This window comes from Rattus norvegicus, chromosome 8 (assembly GCF_021556685.1).
Source record: "Rattus norvegicus strain SHRSP/BbbUtx chromosome 8, alternate assembly SHRSP_T2T, whole genome shotgun sequence".
NCBI classification, from domain to species: Eukaryota; Metazoa; Chordata; class Mammalia; order Rodentia; family Muridae; genus Rattus; species Rattus norvegicus.
In genome coordinates this window covers 100,849,688-100,869,106 of record NC_141541.1, presented here as the reverse complement: position 1 = coordinate 100,869,106, position 19,419 = coordinate 100,849,688, and the positions used below count along the sequence as shown (strand labels likewise).

Here is a 19,419-nt window from a genome sequence, read left to right as displayed (position 1 = left end):
TCACCCTGTGCCTTGTGGTTGCTGAGATATTTTTAGCTTTACTGTCCTGTTGTTTTTCTCCCAATGTTTAATAATGTTGTCCTCAAGATTGCTTCTAAGTCTGCTTTTAAATTTTATTAATGAGACTAAAAACTCAAAGGGAACTCTAGTTTCCATCCATAAGAAGGCCATGCCCTTCTACAATGTGGTACTGAGAAAACACTGTGCCAAGCTGATGCTTGGGACCATCTAGTATTGGTTCCATACATAACAGGAGTCTATTAATGTAGCCTGGGATTTCCCATTACCCCTCTCCCCCCCAAAAAATCTTACAAAAGCCAGAACTCCATTTTGTTTGTGGTTTTGTTGGAATACTCCCTCAGTTTCCCATCATCCAGTTTTTGAATGTTATCTTTTCTTATCTTTAGTTTTAAGCTATCTCTTCTCAGCTATCTCCCTTCTCAAGGCTTGATCTTGGCTACAACTTTCCTAAAGAAGATTTTTTTAAGGTTATTTGGTCTCAACTTCTCCGTGAACCAGCACATTTATTATCGCAGTCTCCATTAGGGAATTTTCACAAGCTTTGTCCAGAAAACTCAAAGAGAAAGGCTTGCCTTCAGCCAAACTGCTAACTACAGAGTGCAGTAATCTAAGTTTCACCCAGAAGCTGGCACTGGTCACTCAGGACAGCCCCTATTTGTATGGTGAAGATTTCATTACTATCGACTACACAGCAACTCATGCTAACCTGGTAAGACCAAACACAAACCAATCTTGACTGCCTTTAACCACATGGCAGGAATTACTTTCCAAGAAACTACAAAGCACCAGCTCACCCTAACAGAATAGGAATTTCTCTAAAACGGAGACATTACAACCCAGTGCCTTAGGCTACAGATGGTGTGCTCCTTACTGTCCTGTCTACTGCCTCTTACCACAGACTAAGTAAACCTGTTTCCTTCCTATTGGGATCATTCACTGACTGCTAGTCCCTTCCCTGCCACTGGGGTCGTCATCCATCCTAACATCTGTATTCCATTTACAGTCATAGCTTTTATGCTCCTTTCTTGAAAATATCCGTAAAATATTAAAGACAGCAGAGTCCTAATAGTCTTCGCTTGACGCCTTGTCTTACCCTTAGAATCTAGAACAAGTCTGACTCAGGATATTGAGAATCTGAAGAGCTTCTAGATTCCGAAGCCTCTGTGACTAAGTACTTTCTTACACAATTCAATCTTGTTTAAAAATATTCATCATAGCCTCAGATTTCTATTAGATAATTCCTCTATGAAAAAGAATAAAATCCACACCTGTATTAAAGAGTCTTTGAGGCTGATTGACAGGTAAGCGCTTCTGTGACAGAGCCGTATTAGTTGGCTCGTCAGGTATCATAATTAATATGGTGCGCCAGCTTCACAAGACTGAAGACACGAGTTTGACTCCCAAAACCCACTTAAAGGTGGAAGGAATAATATAACCTTTATGATTGTGGAGACTTGAGTGTTTCAGGTCAAAAGCCAAGTTGTTTGGGTCAGCTTTAGTTGCCATTATGGTCACTCATTGCCCAGCACTGTTTCACTTAATATCTGTCCTTAGGTAAATCTGTTTGCAATGCACAAGAGACCGCTAGCTTCCCCTGACCTGAGGGCTAAGAATGTCATCAGACAGCATCTAAGGCCTAGAGCAGGGATTTCCCCACATTTCTAAACCTTCCTGCTGTTTCCACAAATACGTTTTTAAAATACCCTGATTAATGACTGGTGTTACTGTGAAAACCTCATGAACCTGCAACCATGTTGTAACATGGTATTTTGTGTGACATGAACCTGTGTTCACAAGGCCATGGTCATTCATATTTGGCTCCAGAATTATCTTGTTCCATTACATTGAGATATCTCAAGCTAGAGTTACCATTGCCTAAGTCCCAAACAATGGACTTCTACGATGGACCTCCTGTAGGCCTTTCTCCGTGGCACCACTCATAGTCCTGCTGCTGACTGATTACTTCCATGTCCCGTCATTGCAGTTGGCATACTAACCCTTATCCTTGTAGAGTTTATTCTGGCAAACGTGAACATAACATACATTGATCGCATCGTTTGATTCAATGAGAGCAGTTTAATGTTCATAATTCCATTAGGATGCCCTTTGGCGAACTCCCCAAGAATGTCACCCTGAAATGAGTTACTACCTAGCATGGAGAAAAAGAGACCCATCAGTAACTGATACTATAAGACACCACTAGCAGACAGAAGGTGAAATAATAGAAGTTATAACGCTTTGGTCTGAGACAAATGACCGTTATTCAGATGTGTATTGTGCAAGCACTAACTCCTGGTCTGGAGTAGGAGTTCTGGGGCATACACTACAGGAAGTGTCTTTGCAGTGGAACTGAAAAGGAGTCTGTACTTGAAAGGGTGTGTCATTTGAGAAAATGCTGGAGTGTGGCCATTCCCAGCCCAGTCTGTCCACAGCACCTCGGGAGCCCGTGCTGTCTCCTTTGAATACTTTCCATTACACGTTTCTAAAGCCATACTTTGCACCAGGTGTAATTTTCTGTATTCCAGACACAGATGGCAGAGCTCAGAGCCACTGGAGACTTTGTGCTCAGCATAACAAGCACACGGCTTCCTTGCTCCCAGTGCAGGAGATGCTCAGGACCTCACAGACGCCTATTTTATAGGGTCCTCCGACTTTATCATCATACCACTCCAGTATCAAAAGGCTGCCATTTGGAAGCAGCCCTCTAATTTTTCTCTCTCATAATCACAGTAGTTTTCTAAGTAACTGTAGTGTTACTTTGTTAAAGCATGTGGGCATTCTTGGGTTTGTCTCTCCTATGATCATTAAAAATCACAATTTAGAGATAATTAATATGAATTTTATCCCAAAGTAAAAGCTACTAAGTTCAAAGGATAATCAGCATCTACCAAAAACACAGGTATAGCCTATAAAAAGCACGTGATCGCTTAAAGTATGTTTGAAAATGAGGTTCAGTTTTTCCATGAAAGCTTTAAATTCATAAAATGGAAAATACTATGAAATTAAGTACTTTAATGGCTCATTTGACTCATTCAACTTTTCAACACTGAGTATATATTGCCTTACTGAAAACAATAGCATAGATAATGTTCATGAAGCAAAAGTGACAAAAAATGAACCTTATGTAGAAAAAATGTGTTGTTTTCTTTTCCTTTATTCCATTAAGGTTGTTCATACAGTTATCCTCACTGAAGTGTCGTAGGAGTCAGAAGGGAAGGAGAGGCAAGAACCTAGAAAGAAAAGGTTGCTGTCGTCATTGCTAACCCAGAATGGAAGCCATCTTTTCCCAGAGGCCTGGCCAGAGCTAGTAGTCACCACCCACGTTGCCATTGCATTCAGACCCTCATGGCCAGATCCCAAGGTGATCCAAACTCTCTCCCTTCAAATGCCTACACATTACTGATGGTTTACATCTACAGTATACCTTAATAAATGTCTTTTTAAATGGTACTTGAGCGTAGGCATAATGTTTTTGTACACTGTGTAAAAGTTTAACCTTGTGTTACTCAAATGCAGATTTCTCTGCCCTCGTATCTCGTTTCAGTCAGGACACAGCATTTTAATGCTTATACCAAACATGTCCTGTGTCAAGTTTCTGTAAGCATTTCTTCCCATTTAGTCTCTGCCTTGTCAATAAACACTGATCAACCAATGGCTGGACAGAATAGAGAATAAGGCAGGACATCCACCAGTCAGAGGGAGGAGAGAGGGAGAGAGGAAGTGAGATCCGTGAGGGGGATGGAGGATTTGTAGCCATGAGGAAGGGGTCTAGAGAGAGATCATGGAAACACACCTAAAGTCCAAGGGCCAGATCAATAATAATATGCATGTATCATAGGATGGGGCTGGGAGGTAGCCAAATTAGCATAGAAGATTAAGGTAGATCATTTAACTATTGATATTCAAGTGCAGTTTTAAATAAATCTTGGTTTCTCTGTGTTGTTATTGAGAACTAGCATAAGGTAAAGAAATACAGCTTCCAGATTAATCGCTAATATTTATATTAAAGATAATTCACTGAAACTTGAGTATTGGACAGTAGATATTTTAAAGATAAAATAAAATGATGTAAATAACTTTTTCTTTTTTTTTTTTTTTTTTTGGAGCTGAAGACTGAACCCAGGGCCTTGCACTTGCTATGCAAGCACTGTACCACTGAGCTAAATCCCCAACCCCCCTAAATAACTTTTTCTAATTGACTTGTTTATAGTTGTAAGATGTGTTTGATATTGTTTTATCAATAAATACATAAAACATTATAGGATTTATGTTCTTTTTTATTGTTTCATTTGCAGAAATTATTACATTATTATTTATTTTGTGTGTGTTTTCATTTGTTTGTTTGTTTGTGTGCCCATGTCACAGCACATATGTGACACTCAGAAGAACTTGTGGAAGTTGGATCCACCATATGGGTTCTGGGAATTGAACTTGGGTCATGAAGCTTGGCTGCTGGCACCTTTGTTGAGTCCTCCTGTCAGCCCCTGGGCCTATTTTGTCTATGTTAGTTTGTATTTTTCTCTTTTAGAAATTGTAAACATGGCAAGGAAAGATAATTTTGAAACTTCAGTTACACTTAAAAAATAACAATGACCAAAAACTTATGCCATAAACAATAGGAGGAAATAGGAAGCAATTGTTTCTTTTTTTCCTTCCTTCCTTCCTTCCTTCCTTTCTTTCTTTCTTTCTTTCTTTCTTTCTTTCTTTTTCTTTTTCTTTCCTTCCTCCCTTTTGTCTTTCATATGTGTAGTTTTTACTATTGATCAAGAATGTTTGTCACCTACCTTAAATATGCTCTAAGTTCTTTCTCGTGAAATTGTTCTCTGTTTTTCATTTTATTAATTTCAATTTCTTCTTCGAGTGTCAGCAGTCTGAATAGTATGTTTCCTGGTGGCATTTTTACACATGTTCCTTGGGCTGATCCTCCTTTCCCACTTCTCTCCCCATCTCTTGCAGTCCCTCCTCCACTAGACTAGCTTCAGTTCTCACCTCACATTTATTCTGTTATTCACTTTTTTTATTTCTTCTCCTAAACTTCCCTTGAAACTTCTTTTTCCCTTTTTGTGATCTTCTTTCCAGTTTTATAACATGCATGCCTACACACAAGTGCACAACCATAAAGATTATTGATGTGTTTATAAAAAGATAAAGAGGAGGGGGTATGTTCTATGGAAGTGTAGTCAGGTATGGGGGAAGGGGGTTGCTCTGTGGGGCCATGCTAAGGTATTCCTTCCCCCTAAGAGACCAGTCACAAGATGGTTTAGTATGGAATAGAGTTTATTCAGGGCATGGGGAGGCGAATCAAGAGGGTAGTAGATGCAGAGAAAGGCAGAGAGAACGAGAGTAGAGAAGTAGAAAAGTAGAGGCCCTAGAGGCTGGCCATGAGCATGTGGAGAGAGAGGAGGGAAAGGGACAAGAGGGTGGAGCTTAGACAAGATGCTAACAATTATAATACAGAATCTGCATATGAAATAAAATTTTCCATATGTACGTTTCTGAGTTTGGGACGCTTTGCTTAACACAATGATTTCCAGTGTCTTCTGTCTTTCTGATAATTTTATTTTTCTTTGCAGCTGAATAAAATTCAATTGTGCATGTGTAGCAATTTCCTGCACCCTTTCTTCTGCTGATAAGCATGTAGGTTGTTTTCCTTTCTTAATTCTGTGAAAAGTGCTGGAAATAAAAAAGTCACGTCAAAAAATACAATAGACCCATAGGCTCACTGTGAGCAAAAATCAGTTAAAATGAATCAAAGACCCTAATGTAGAATGTGAAAAGCTGTTACTAAAACAGAGTCACAGTCTGGACTTCCAGAAGTCTGGTTCAACCACCCGTCTTTGAGGAGTGAATCAGAACAGCCAAATTAACTTGTAAAAAGCAGAAGAAAGAAGATGGACTCAATGTGAACGCATTTGGCTGGAAAGATAAAAGACCCAGTCATCCCCTGCCAGTCTGTCTTTGAGGATCTGAAAAGAGACTAAATAGTGGGCCAGGGTTATGTGCATCTCAGCAGTCCTTGTCAAGATGTGGTTCCCCTCACCACTGACCTGTCTTTATCTGAGCTCCCATTCTCATCAAAGTAGTCTGATATGTTCTTAGAAATGTGTGAAATCTTTCAAGATCACTGTGTGACTAATATCAGGCTTCTGCCTTTCCTTTCTCTTAATATGAGATCTTACAGGGAATTACAGTTTCTTGAGGTCTATTGCTTTAATAGTTCTTTAGTCAGAGCAAGGGACACAGTGTCTCTTTAGAATATATAAATTCTAGATCCTGTGTACCAGCCTAACCTGGTGAGCAAGCCTGACCCTAGCATGTCTACGAACTACAACCTGTATGACTACCCAAGGTTTCATATCCTGTGCTCCTTTCCAGACTGGTGAGCCTTCTACATCCTAGCTTGCCTGTACCTTTCCTAATCCCCATAACTAGCCTTGGTTTCACTCCCCATTCATGTGCATAGGCACATCCTGGTGAGTTCCACCTGTCTAGTTTCCAACCTTCAGGCTTGGCCTAGTCTAAAATTCTGAACACCAGGCCAGCCTTATGACCACCAAAGAATAGCGTATTTACCCTAGGCTCAATCATACATCCTATGAACCATTCAGCCTGGGGAGTCCCATAGATCCTAGTCTTCCGACACCATTTCCAATCTCTAGGCTTGGCCCAACGCATACACTCAGTGCACTACCCTAGTCTGAGTTATCCTGAGTTACAAATTGTGCACTGGTTCACTATGGTGAGTCTCCAGATGCTAACCCTTCTGTACCAGAGCCAATCTCACAGTCTAGTCCCACATGAACACTTACGTATGTAACAGATCAGCCTGGATCCTCCCTTTCCTGGGACATCAGGCTTCCCTTAGTCTCACAGCATGTGCACTTGTCCAAGACCCCTGGCCCACCCCTGATATCCCCATATTCTCAGGTATAGTCTGCGTGGCACAGCTTTTACTCTAGCACAAGCAATCCAACCATTCATTCCATCCACCTGCTTTCTTGCTCAACACTGAATTGGAGTCACCTCCATTTCTCCAATCCAAATTCATCACTGAGTATTTGAAGGACTGGCCTACAACTCCACATACCTGGCCTGAAATCAACCAATCTAGGAAAACAACAAAAAACAAACTCCTCAACTGAAGCAGTCTAGAATGTCACATTGGACTCACACAAACAAAGAAGTCTCTTTGCCCAAGTCTTTTTTTTTCTTCCCCCTGCCTATGCCCAAGTCTTAACACATATGCACGCATGCATACATGCATGCACACACACATGCACATAACATATGCAATATGAAGGGCCAAGACAGTATATCTCCTCCCAAATCTGTAAGTCCCATAAAAATGGTATCCAGTGATAGTTATCTATGAAACAGAACAAAAAATTCAGAGATATTAAAGGAGACAAAAACATCGCAGTAAACTTAAAGCGAATAACAACAAATGTCTGAGTGATGCCCAAGAAAATACTAACATAAAGATAAATGAACTGATGGAGATGATTTGGGATTTGCAAACTGATTTCAACAAAGACACAGGATTATTGAAAATAGATAAAGCCAAAATTAAGATGAAATTGAAAAAACTCCAATAATGCAATTAGAAAACTCAGTGGAATGCTGTACAGGCAGAATAGTCCCAGATAAAATATCAAGACTAAAGCATAAGGTAAGACTGCCCTTAGGAGCACTGCAAGTGTGGCTGCTGTGTCACATGTGTTTCAGTAGATGGCAGTGAGGGGAGAGGCTGTGCCTCGGCCCAGTGTTCTGCCCTGTGAACATCAGAATAATTAGTAGCCAATGTTCCCTGAAAAAAGTGAACCTGAGGAGATCATCAGTCCAGTACCACACAGGCCCAGACAGGCTACCCAGACAGGTAGCTTGTCTGTGAGAACCACCAGTCCAGTGTAGTGCAAGCCAGGGGGGGGGCTTCCTAAGATGATACCTGCCAGGTACCATAATGCATGAGTGGGGCATAGCACTCCTAAGACCACTCCTGAGATGACCACAGACATCCAAAGACTCCGGGCACAGCCTAGAGGACCCTGGGAGTTGTAAGTGTTGGGGAAATGGAAGAGAGAGAGAAACAGAAGGATGTGGGCACAATAAAGACAGGCAGAGCTGGAGACTCAAGGGTAGTGAGGAACCACTTGATGTGATGACCCAATGATGCCATCTGAGACTATGGTGAGGTCTTGGCCTGTGTTGCCATCAGAGGCCATGTTTGGATCCACAACCTCACAGCAGCAGAAGTCTGTTGCCACTAAATGCCAGGTGGACATCTCTGGTAAGGTCTGCTGCCTGGTGACATGCTGATGTCTGAGTACTGTGAAGAATTCCCACCCCTTACCTGGGCATCATAAAAGAGCTGGCCCTGGGGATAGGAAAGCAGGAGAGCTGACCCCACCCTTAGCCAGCTACAGTACTCAGGAGAGCAGCCCCCACACATTAAGGGAGTTGTGGGTAAACCAGTCCCCATGTTATGAACTTGAGAGAGCAGACCCTGCCTTGTGTCTGGTAGGCAGTGGTGTAGATGAGGGAGAGATGCCCTCCTCCCCTTTCTTGTCCCTTAACACCTACCACAGCCAACAAGCTGGCCCTAGGTCATGAGAGTGGGAGAACTGGCTATGTTCCTCGCCTGCTATAACACGTGGCAGAGCAAGCATGGAACCTCACCCAGGCAGCCCTGGTCGCAGGGGTTTCTCGTGACCTAGCTCCAAGGTCTAGAAAGGGCTGACCAGTTCAGATATCTCTCAGGCCCAGATCCAGGACTTTGAGTTGCCCCAACCCACCATCTACCAATATCAATAAAATGCAGATTGCATCAAGGGGCTGGTCCTCCAGATCAAAACTAAAGGATCTCCATGGCACAGGGCAACAACAGGATATCTGAAAGGAGTTCCAATGAGGTTCCAATATTGATAGAGTAGCAGAAGCCAGAGGTCTCCTACCAGACCAAAAAGCCATTGGAATGAACATTTTCAAGCAAAGAAGTTTAGAAAAAAGTATATACTGTGAGACACCCTGATATGCTACAGATTTTACAGCAAGGTTTTTTTTTCTCTCTTTTACCATCAATATGAGTTTTAGAAATCTGTGTCTTCCTTTTCTATCATGTGAAAAATAAAATTATATCCCCATACATAAGTTGGTCATTAGCTATTACTTGTCCCTAAAGCAAAGGCAATGTTGCACTGAAAAAGTCACAGGAGTCCTCAGCAGGTGGGATGTGGCAGAAGCAAGAAATTAAGTGGTAGAGTGAAGAGAGAAAGAAGGAAGCAAGCAATTAGTTGGTGGAGAGAAAGAAGAGGAAGAGAACTTAAGCATGTGTGTGCGATGAAAAGAAGCAGAACTGGAGACATGAAAGTCATTGCTGCTCTTGCTTCTTGGGAAATGGTGAAAAATCTTGTTCATCAATAGAACCAATAACAAATGCAAGTGCCGGTGGGCCTATGCCGTTTTCCTTTGAGAAAACTGACCACTGTGTGAGCAGCTCTGTGTGCAGCTCCCAGAGCTGCATTCTACCCAGGAAGATGAGCAGGACCTGCAGGGTGGAGAACCAAAGATGACTCGACATTCTGTTACGGTGACTTCTCATCATTGGTCCATTGGCTAATCTCTCTAGTTGGCTGTGGTACCAACTCAACCACGAGACTGGATGAAGAGCTACAAATATGAAGAGGTTAATTTTTTTCTATTTGCAAATGATACAAAATACATAAGAAACCCAAAAAACTTCACCAGCTAACTTTAGAAATGATCAATACCTTTGGGAAAGTGGCAGAATACAAAATCTGCTTTCAAAGTCCTGTGCTGGTTTACCAGGAGTCCCAAATCCTCGGATCCCGGCCCGCAGCAGCTCTCTGCTCCCAAACCCCGTGGGAGAGAGACCTCACCACCAGAAGGGGGACACTCCTGAGGCTACAGAGCAGAAAAGACAACCAACACTACCTAGCCCTGCCCACATCCCTGGCCCAAGAGGAAACTGTATACGGCCTCTGGGTTCCCGTAGAGGAGGGCCCAGGAGCAGCAGGACCGCTGTGTCTGAGACACCACCAGAACCTGAAGAGACCTACTGGATAAACAGTTCTCTGCACCCAAATACCGTGGGAGGGAGAGTTAACGCTTCAGAGAGGCAGACACGCCTGGGAAACCAGAACAGACTGCACTCTGCACAAATCTCTGACACCAGAGGAAAACACCAAACGCCATCTGGAACCCTGGTGCACAGAAGCTCCCGGAAAGGGCGGCGCAGGTCTTCCTGGTTGCTGCCACCACGGAGAGCTCATTAGCAACACCCCAGGAGCAAACCTGAGCCTTGGAACCACAGGTAAGACCAACTTTTCTGCTGCAAGTGACCGGCCTGGTGAACTCCAGACACAGGCCCACAGGAACAGCTGAAGACCTGTAGATGGGAAAAACTACACGCCCAAAAGCAGAACACTCGGTCCCCATAACTGGCTGAAAGAAAACAGGAAAACAGGTCTACAGCACTCCTGAAACACAGGCTTATAGGACAGTCTAGCCACTGTCAGAAATAGCAGAACAAAGTAACACCAGAGATAATCTGATGGCGAGAGGCAAGCGGAGGAACCCAAGCAACAGAAACCAAGACTACATGGCATCATCAGAGCCCAATTCTCCCACCAAAGCAAACACGGAATATCCAAACACACCAGAAAAGCAAGATCTAGTTTCAAAATCATATTTGATCATGATGCTGGAGGACTTCAAGAAAGACGTGAAGAACTCCCTTAGAGAAACACAGGAAAACATTAATAAACAAGTAGAAGCCTACAGAGAGGAATCACAAAAATCCCTGAAAGAATTCCAGGAAAACACAATCAAACAGTTGAAGGAATTAAAAATGGAAATAGAAGCAATCAAGAAAGAACACATGGAAACAACTCTGGATATAGAAAACCAAAAGAAGAGACAAGGAGCTGTAGATACAAGCTTCACCAACAGAATACAAGAGATGGAAGAGAGAATCTCAGGAGCAGAAGATTCCATAGAAATCATTGACTCAACTGTCAAAGATAATGTAAAGCAGAAAAAGCTACTGGTCCAAAACATACAGGAAATCCAGGACTCAATGAGAAGATCAAACCTAAGGATAATAGGTATAGAAGAGAGTGAAGACTCCCAGCTCAAAGGACCAGTAAATATCTTCAACAAAATCATAGAAGAAAACTTCCCTAACCTAAAAAAAGAGATACCCATAGGCATACAAGAAGCCTACAGAACTCCAAATAGATTGGACCAGAAAAGAAACACCTCCCGTCACATAATTGTCAAAACACCAAACGCACAAAATAAAGAAAGAATATTAAAAGCAGTAAGGGAAAAAGGTCAAGTAACATATAAAGGGAGACCTATCAGAATCACACCAGACTTTTCGCCAGAAAATATGAAAGCCAGAAGATCCTGGACAGAAGTCATACAGACCCTAAGAGAACACAAATGCCAGCCCAGGTTACTGTATCCTGCAAAACTCTCAATTAACATAGATGGAGAAACCAAGATATTCCATGACAAAACCAAATTTACACAATATCTTTCTACAAATCCAGCACTACAAAGGATAATAAATGGTAAAGCCCAACATAAGGAGGCAAACTATACCCTAGAAGAAGCAAGAAACTAATCGTCTTGGCAACAAAACAAAGAGAAGAAAAGCAAACAAACATAATCTCATATCCAAATATAATATAACGGGAAGCAATAATCACTATTCCTTAATATCTCTCAACATCATTGGCCTCCACTCCCCAATAAAAAGACATACATTAACAAACTGGATACGCAACGAGGACCCTGCATTCTGCTACCTACAGGAAACACACCTCAGAGACAAAGACAGACACTACCTCAGAGTGAAAGGTTGGAAAACAACTTTCCAAGCAAATGGTCGGAAGAAGCAAGCTGGAGTAGCCATTCTAATATCAAATAAAATCAATTTTCAATTAAAAGTCATCAAAAAAGATAAGGAAGGACACTTCATATTCATCAAAGGAAAAATCCACCAAGATGAATTCTCAATCCTAAATATCTATGCCCCAAATACAAGGGCACCAACATATGTAAAAGAAACCTTACTAAAGCTCAAAACACACATTGCACCTCACACAATAATAGTAGGAGATTTCAACACCCCACTCTCATCAATGGACAGATCATGGAAACAGAAATTAAACAGAGATGTAGACAGACTAAGAGAAGTCATGAGCCAAATGGACTTAACGGATGTTTATAGAACATTCTATCCTAAAGCAAAAGGATATACCTTCTTCTCAGCTCCTCATGGTACTTTCTCCAAAATTGACCATATAATTGGTCAAAAAACGGGCCTCAACAGGTACAGAAAGATAGAAATAATCCCATGCGTGCTATCGGACCACCACGGCCTAAAACTAGTCTTCAATAACAATAAGGGAAGAATGCCCACATATACGTGGAAATTGAACAATGCTCTACTCAATGATAACCTGGTCAAGGAAGAAATAAAGAAAGAAATTAAAGACTTTTTAGAATTTAATGAAAGTGAAAGTACAACATACCCAAACTTATGGGACACAACGAAAGCTGTGCTAAGAGGAAAACTCATAGCGCTGAGTGCCTGCAGAAAGAAACAGGAAAGAGCATATGTCAGCAGCTTGACAGCATACCTAAAAGCTCTAGAACAAAAAGAAGGAAATACACCCAGGAGGAGTAGAAGGCAGGAAATAATCAAACTCAGAGCTGAAATCAACCAAGTAGAAACAAAAAGGACCATAGAAAGAATCAACAGAACCAAAAGTTGGTTCTTTGAGAAAATCAACAAGATAGATAAACCCTTAGCCAGACTAATGAGAGGACACAGAGAGTGTGTCCAAATTAACAAAATGAGAAATGAAAAGGGAGACATAACTACAGATTCAGAGGAAATTCAAAAAATCATCAGATCTTACTATAAAAGCCTATATTTAACAGAACTTGAAAATCTGTAGGAAATGGACAATTTCCTAGGCAGATACCAGGTACTGAAGTTAAATCAGGAACAGATAAATCAGCTAAACAACCCCATAACTCCTAAGGAAATAAAAGCAGTCATTAAAGGTCTCCCAACCAAAAAGAGCCCAGGTCCATATGGGTTTAGTGCAGAATTCTATCAGACCTTCATAGAAGACCTCGTACCAATATTATCCAAACTATTCCACAAAATTGAAACAGATGGAGCACTACCGAATTCCTTCTATGAAGCCACAATTACTCTTATACCTAAACCACACAAAGACCCAACAAAGAAAGAGAACTTCAGACCAATTTCCCTTATGAATATCGACGCAAAAATACTCAACAAAATTCTGGCAAACCGAATCCAAGAGCACATCAAAACAATCATCCACCATGATCAAGTAGGCTTCATCCCAGGCATGCAGGGATGGTTTAATATACGGAAAACCATCAACGTGATCTATTATATAAACAAACTGAAAGAACAAAACCACATGATCATTTCATTAGATGCTGAGAAAGCATTTGACAAAATTCAACACCCCTTCATGATAAAAGTCCTAGAAAGAATAGGAATTCAAGGCCCATACCTAAACATAGTAAAAGCCATCTACAGCAAACCAGTTGCTAACATTAAACTAAATGGAGAGAAACTTGAAGCAATCCCGCTAAAATCAGGGATTAGACAAGGCTGCCCACTCTCTCCCTACTTATTCAATATAGTTCTTGAAGTTCTAGCCAGAGCAATCAGACAACAAAAGGAGGTCAAGGGGATACAGATCGGAAAAGAAGAAGTCAAAATATCACTATTTGCAGATGACATGATAGTATATTTAAGTGATCCCAAAAGTTCCACCAGAGAACTACTAAAGCTGATAAACAACTTCAGCAAAGTGGCTGGGTATAAAATTAACTCAAATAAATCAGTAGCCTTCCTCTACACAAAAGAGAAACAAGCCGAGAAAGAAATTAGGGAAATGACACCCTTCATGATAGACCCAAATAATATAAAGTACCTCGGTGTGACTTTAACGAAGCAAGTAAAAGATTTGTACAATAAGAACTTCAAGACACTGAAGAAAGAAATTGAAGAAGACCTCAGAAGATGGAAAGATCTCCCATGCTCATGGATTGGCAAGATTAATATAGTAAAAATGGCCATTTTACCAAAAGCGATCTACAGATTCAATGCAATCCCCATCAAAATACCAATCCAATTCTTCAAAGAGTTAGACAGAACAATTTGCAAATTCATCTGGAATAACAGAAAACCCAGGATAGCTAAAACTATCCTCAACAATATAAGGACTTCAGGGGGAATCACTATCCCTGAACTCAAGCAGTATTACAGAGCAATAGTGATAAAAACTGCATGGTATTGGTATAGAGACAGACAGATAGACCAATGGAATAGAATTGAAGACCCAGAAATGAACCCACACACCTATGGTCACTTGATTTTTGACAAAGGAGCCAAAACCATCAAATGGAAAAAAGATAGCATTTTCAGCAAATGGTGCTGGTTCAACTGGCGGTCAACATGTAGAAGTATACAGATCGATCCATGTTTATCACCCTGTACAAAGCTTAAGTCCAAGTGGATCAAGGACCTCCACATCAAACCAGATACACTCAAACTAATAGAAGAAAAACTAGGGCAGCATCTCGAACACATGGGTACTGGAAAAAATTTCCTGAACAAAACACCAATGGCTTATGCTCTAAGATCAAGAATCGACAAATGGGATCTCATAAAACTACAAAGCTTCTGTAAGGCAAAGGACACGGTGGTTAGGACAAAATGGCAACCAACAGATTGGGAAAAGATCTTTACCAATCCTACAACAGATAGAGGCCTTATATCCAAAATATACAAAGAACTCAAGAAGTTAGACCGCAGGGAGACAAATAACCCTATTAAAAAATGGGGCTCAGAGCTAAACAAAGAATTCACAGCTGAGGAATGCCGAATGGCTGAGAAACACCTAAAGAAATGTTCAACATCTTTAGTCATAAGGGAAATGCAAATCAAAACAACCCTGAGATTTCACCTCACACCAGTGAGAATGGCTAAGATCAAAAACTCAGGTGACAGCAAATGCTGGCGAGGATGTGGAGAAAGAGGAACACTCCTCCATTGTTGGTGGGATTGCAGACTGGTACAACCATTCTGGATATCAGTCTGGAGGTTCCTCAGAAAATTGGACATTGAACTGCCTGAGGATCCAGCTATACCTCTCTTGGGCATATACCCAAAAGATGCCCCAACATATAAAAAAGACAGGTGCTCCACTATGTTCATCGCAGCCTTATTTATAATAGCCAGAAGCTGGAAAGAACCCAGATGCCCTTCAACAGAGGAATGGATACAGAAAATGTGGTACATCTACACAATGGAATATTACTCAGCTATCAAAAACAATGACTTTATGAAATTCGTAGGCAAATGGTTGGAACTGGAAAATATCATCCTGCGTGAGGTGACCCAATCACAGAAAAACACACATGGTATTCACTCATTGATAAATGGCTATTAGCCCAAATGCTTATATTACCCTAGATGCCTAGAACAAATGAAACTCAAGATGGATGATCAAAATGTGAATGCTTCACTCCTTCTTTAAAAGGGGAACAAGAATACCCTTGGCAGGGAATAGAGAGGCAAAGATTAAAACAGACAGAGAAGGAACACCCACTCAGAGCCTGCCCCACATGTGGCCCATTCATATACAGCCATCCAATTATACAAGATGGATGACGCAAAGAAGTGCAGGCCGACAGGAGCCGGATGTAGATCGCTCCTGAGAGACACAGCCAGAATACAGCAAACACAGTGGCGAATGCCAGCAGCAAACCGCTGAACTGAGAATAGGACCCCCGTTGAAGGAATCAGAGAAAGAACTGGAAGAGCTTGAAGGGCCTCGAGACCCCAAAAGTACAACAATGTCAAGCAACCAGAGCTTCCAGGGACTAAGCCACTACCTAAACACTATACATGGACTGACCCTGGACTCTGGCCTCATAGGTAGCAGTGAATATCCTAGTAAGAGCACCAGTGGAAGGGGAAGCCCTGGGTCCTGCTAAGACTGAAGCCCCAGTGAACTAGATTGTTGGGGAGAGGGCAGCAATGGGGGGAGGATGGGGAGGGTAACACCCATAAAGAAGGGGAGGTGGGGAGGGGGATGTTTGCCTGGAAACCGGGAAAGGGAATAACACTAGAAATGTATAAAAGAAATACTCAAGTTAATAAAAAAAAAAATAAAGAAAACACAACTATAGGCTTCTCCTACCTAAAGTTTTGTATTATCTCATACATTTAACATAACTTATGCTGAAGTCCCTGTAATACATTTTGTTTCAAAGGAAAAAAATAGTCCTGTGGTGTTATACCAATAACAATACGTTGAGAAAGAAATTGTGCAAGCAGTTCTACACACACACACACACACACACACACACACACACACAACCAAGAAATGTATTGAAGAATAAGCTCATGCAAGGAGATGAAAGAACTCCACAGTAAAAACAGAAGACACTGGAAAGTGGGAGGATTTTCTATGCTCACAGATAAATAGAATTAATATTATGCAAATGACAATCCTACCAAAAAACGACAAATGGGATTACATGAAATAATAAAGCTTCTATACATAAATGGAAACAAACAGCCAAATAAAAAGACATTCTAGAGAGTGGGTAAAAAAGTGTGGACGTTGAAGCTTCAAAAGGAAGATTAATGTCTAGAATATCTAAAGAACTGCAAATGTAAATGCCAAAAAAAATCAAATTTTCAGTAAGTAAGTGGGCTAAGGGAATCATCTGACTGTTCTCAAAAGGAGAAATGCAGATGGCCAGTGAACATTTGAAAAAGTGCTCAACACCCTTATATTGCAGGAACAATAAAAGTCCATTTAGGGAAAATTCCTTTTGGTCAACAGAATAAAATCTCTGGCCTAGATGGAGAAAAAACTTTGCACTTGTGCACGTCAATCGTCAGACAAGGGACCACCCCTCATGAAGGGCATTTAAATCACACTAAAGAAGCAGGAGGGTTACTTCCAGGTAATTCCTTCCCAGAATTTCCTGTTCCCTAACACAGTCACTCACAATGCCACAGTCACATAGCTTTGTAAGTTTGTTCTTCTGACTTGCTCAGAAAAGTGTAACTTGTCATTTCTTCTTTGTGTCTCCTTTCCAAGCATTCTTCCCTTGAAACCTTGGGCTTTACTTTCTCTGAAGCTCTCCTGTGCGTTTGGCACCTTGTGGCTAGCATCTCTGTTCGTTTGACTCAACTGCATGGTTTCTTCTTTCTCTGCTTCATGGTCCTCCTTTGGGCAGCTGCCAGGACTCACAGTTTGTCTGTCCTGGTGCTTTCCTTTAAAATGCTAATAGAGTTATTAGCTAGCTTTTCAATATATTATTGATGATACTTAGAACCCTGATAAAAGACTCCAATTTCCAAGGTAACATGGAGCAACTCTGTTGAGAGTCCCCCAAATTTCCAGTCACACGTAGCCATCAAGAAAATGAAGATGAAAACTGCCTCAAGATTCCGTCTCACCTCATCCACAATGGCTGTCATCAAATGATAGTAAGGGTTAGGAAAAGGGAATACTGATCAAGTACAAGCAGTGCACATACCATTGAAATCAATAGGAAGGACTGATAAGAGTGAAAAACAGATTTACTATTTTATGACCCAGCTATGCCTTATCTGAGTATATATCCTCATAAGAATATGAAGTTAGAGTCTGGATCACACTGCTTCTTAGGCTATGAAACCTACAACAGCCTCTTCCTTTATCATAGACAGTAGCAAATGCCCTACTGATGACATTTTCTAATTAGCAGACTTCCAATTGCCTAGATTTCTCACTTGGGCATCAAAAGGGGTATTGGTGGCCATATAATCTGCTCCCCATCCTCCTCCTGGCTTCTTGTCTAAAAAAGCAGAGGCTGGCTGCAGGGTTCTTCTGTGAAATCACTCCTATCCTCACTAAATATAGGAAAAGACCCACTTCTGCTACAAGGACCCAGATTCCTATTTGTGGAACTCACTGCCATGATGTCTGCCTATTGTTCTGGAGCCTGAATGCTCCTCAGAGTCCATGAGAGGCTGTTCTGTCTTTTTATGCCATTAATAAAGTTTAGAACAGAGACTGAAGGAACGCCCATTCAGAGCCTGCCCCACATGTGGCCCATACAAGAAGTGCAGGCTGACAGGAACTGGATGTCGATCTCTCCTGAGAGACACAGCCAGAATACAGCAAACACATAGGCGAATGCCAGCAGCAAACCACTGAACTGAGAACGGGACCCCCGTTGAAGGAATCAGAGAAAGGACTGAAAGAGCTTGAAGGGGCTTGAGACCCCAAATGAACAACAATGCCAACTAACCAGAGCTTCCAGGGACTAAGCCACTACCTAAAGACTATACAGGGGCTGACTCTGGGCTCCCACTGCATAGGTAGCAATGAATAGCCTAGTAAGGACACCAGTGGAAGGGGAAGCCCTTGGTCCTGCCAAGACTGAACCCCCAGTGAATGGGATTGTTGCGGGGAGGGTGGTAATGGGGGGAGGATGGGGAGGGGAACACCCATATAGAAGGGGAGTAGGAGGGCTGAGGGAGATGTTGGCCTGGAAACCGGGAAAGGGAATAACAATTGTAATGTAAATAAGAAATACCCAATTTAATAAAGATGAAGAAAAAAATAAATTTGGGGAAGGTTTTCAATTCAAATAATTCTATTTCCTATTAAAAATTACTTACGCATCCATGTTTACTCCTTCTCTGTAGAGAATTCATCAAAAACAATAGCATTCTACCATGTCGACTTCAGATTTGGGACGGTTAATGTTGTGTCAACTTGAAACATTTAGGAAGAGAGAGCTTCATTGGATGAGTTGCCTGCATCAAACTGGCCTATGCGCACGTCTGTGGGGCACTCTCTTAATTAGTATGTTATTATTTTAATTAACAGTTAATTAATGAATTTCTAAAGATGTAGAACAGGCCAGTCCACTATGAGCAGTGCGTTCTGTAGGCAGGTGTATCTGTGCTGTAAAGAAAGGCAGCACAGCAAGCCTTGGAGAGCAAGCATGTAAAATATATTCCACCATGGTCTCTACCTCAGTGTCTGGATCCAGTTTCCTTCTTGAGCTACTTACTGCCCTGGATTCTCTCAGTAATGGACTTTAATCTGTAATATATAAAACCTCTTTTCTCCTCAAGTTGGTTTTGGTTTGTGTTGTTGACTTATTTGTGTGTTCGAGTGTTTTGCCTATATGTGTGTAAGTGCACGACTGTGTGCATTACCATCCCAGAAGAGGGCATCGGATCACCTGGAATAGTAGTTACGGATGTTTCTGAGCCACCACGTGAGTGCTGGGACTCAAACC

The 19,419-nt window shown here is 41.5% G+C and overlaps 1 long non-coding RNA gene and 1 other non-coding gene across 2 annotated transcripts; both read left to right on the top strand.

Annotated features, from left to right (window-relative positions):
* Nucleotides 1-1,185: 1,185 nt before the first annotated feature.
* Nucleotides 1,186-3,306, top strand: LOC134480086 (uncharacterized). The gene is made up of 2 exons (XR_015627382.1): nucleotides 1,186-1,322; nucleotides 3,188-3,306. It is a non-coding gene; the product is annotated as an uncharacterized LOC134480086 (long non-coding RNA).
* Nucleotides 3,307-7,695: 4,389 nt separating this feature from the next.
* LOC120094505 (small nucleolar RNA SNORA17) lies at nucleotides 7,696-7,826 on the top strand. Its single transcript, XR_015628342.1, has one exon. It is a non-coding gene; the product is annotated as a small nucleolar RNA SNORA17 (small nucleolar RNA).
* Nucleotides 7,827-19,419: the final 11,593 nt, after the last annotated feature.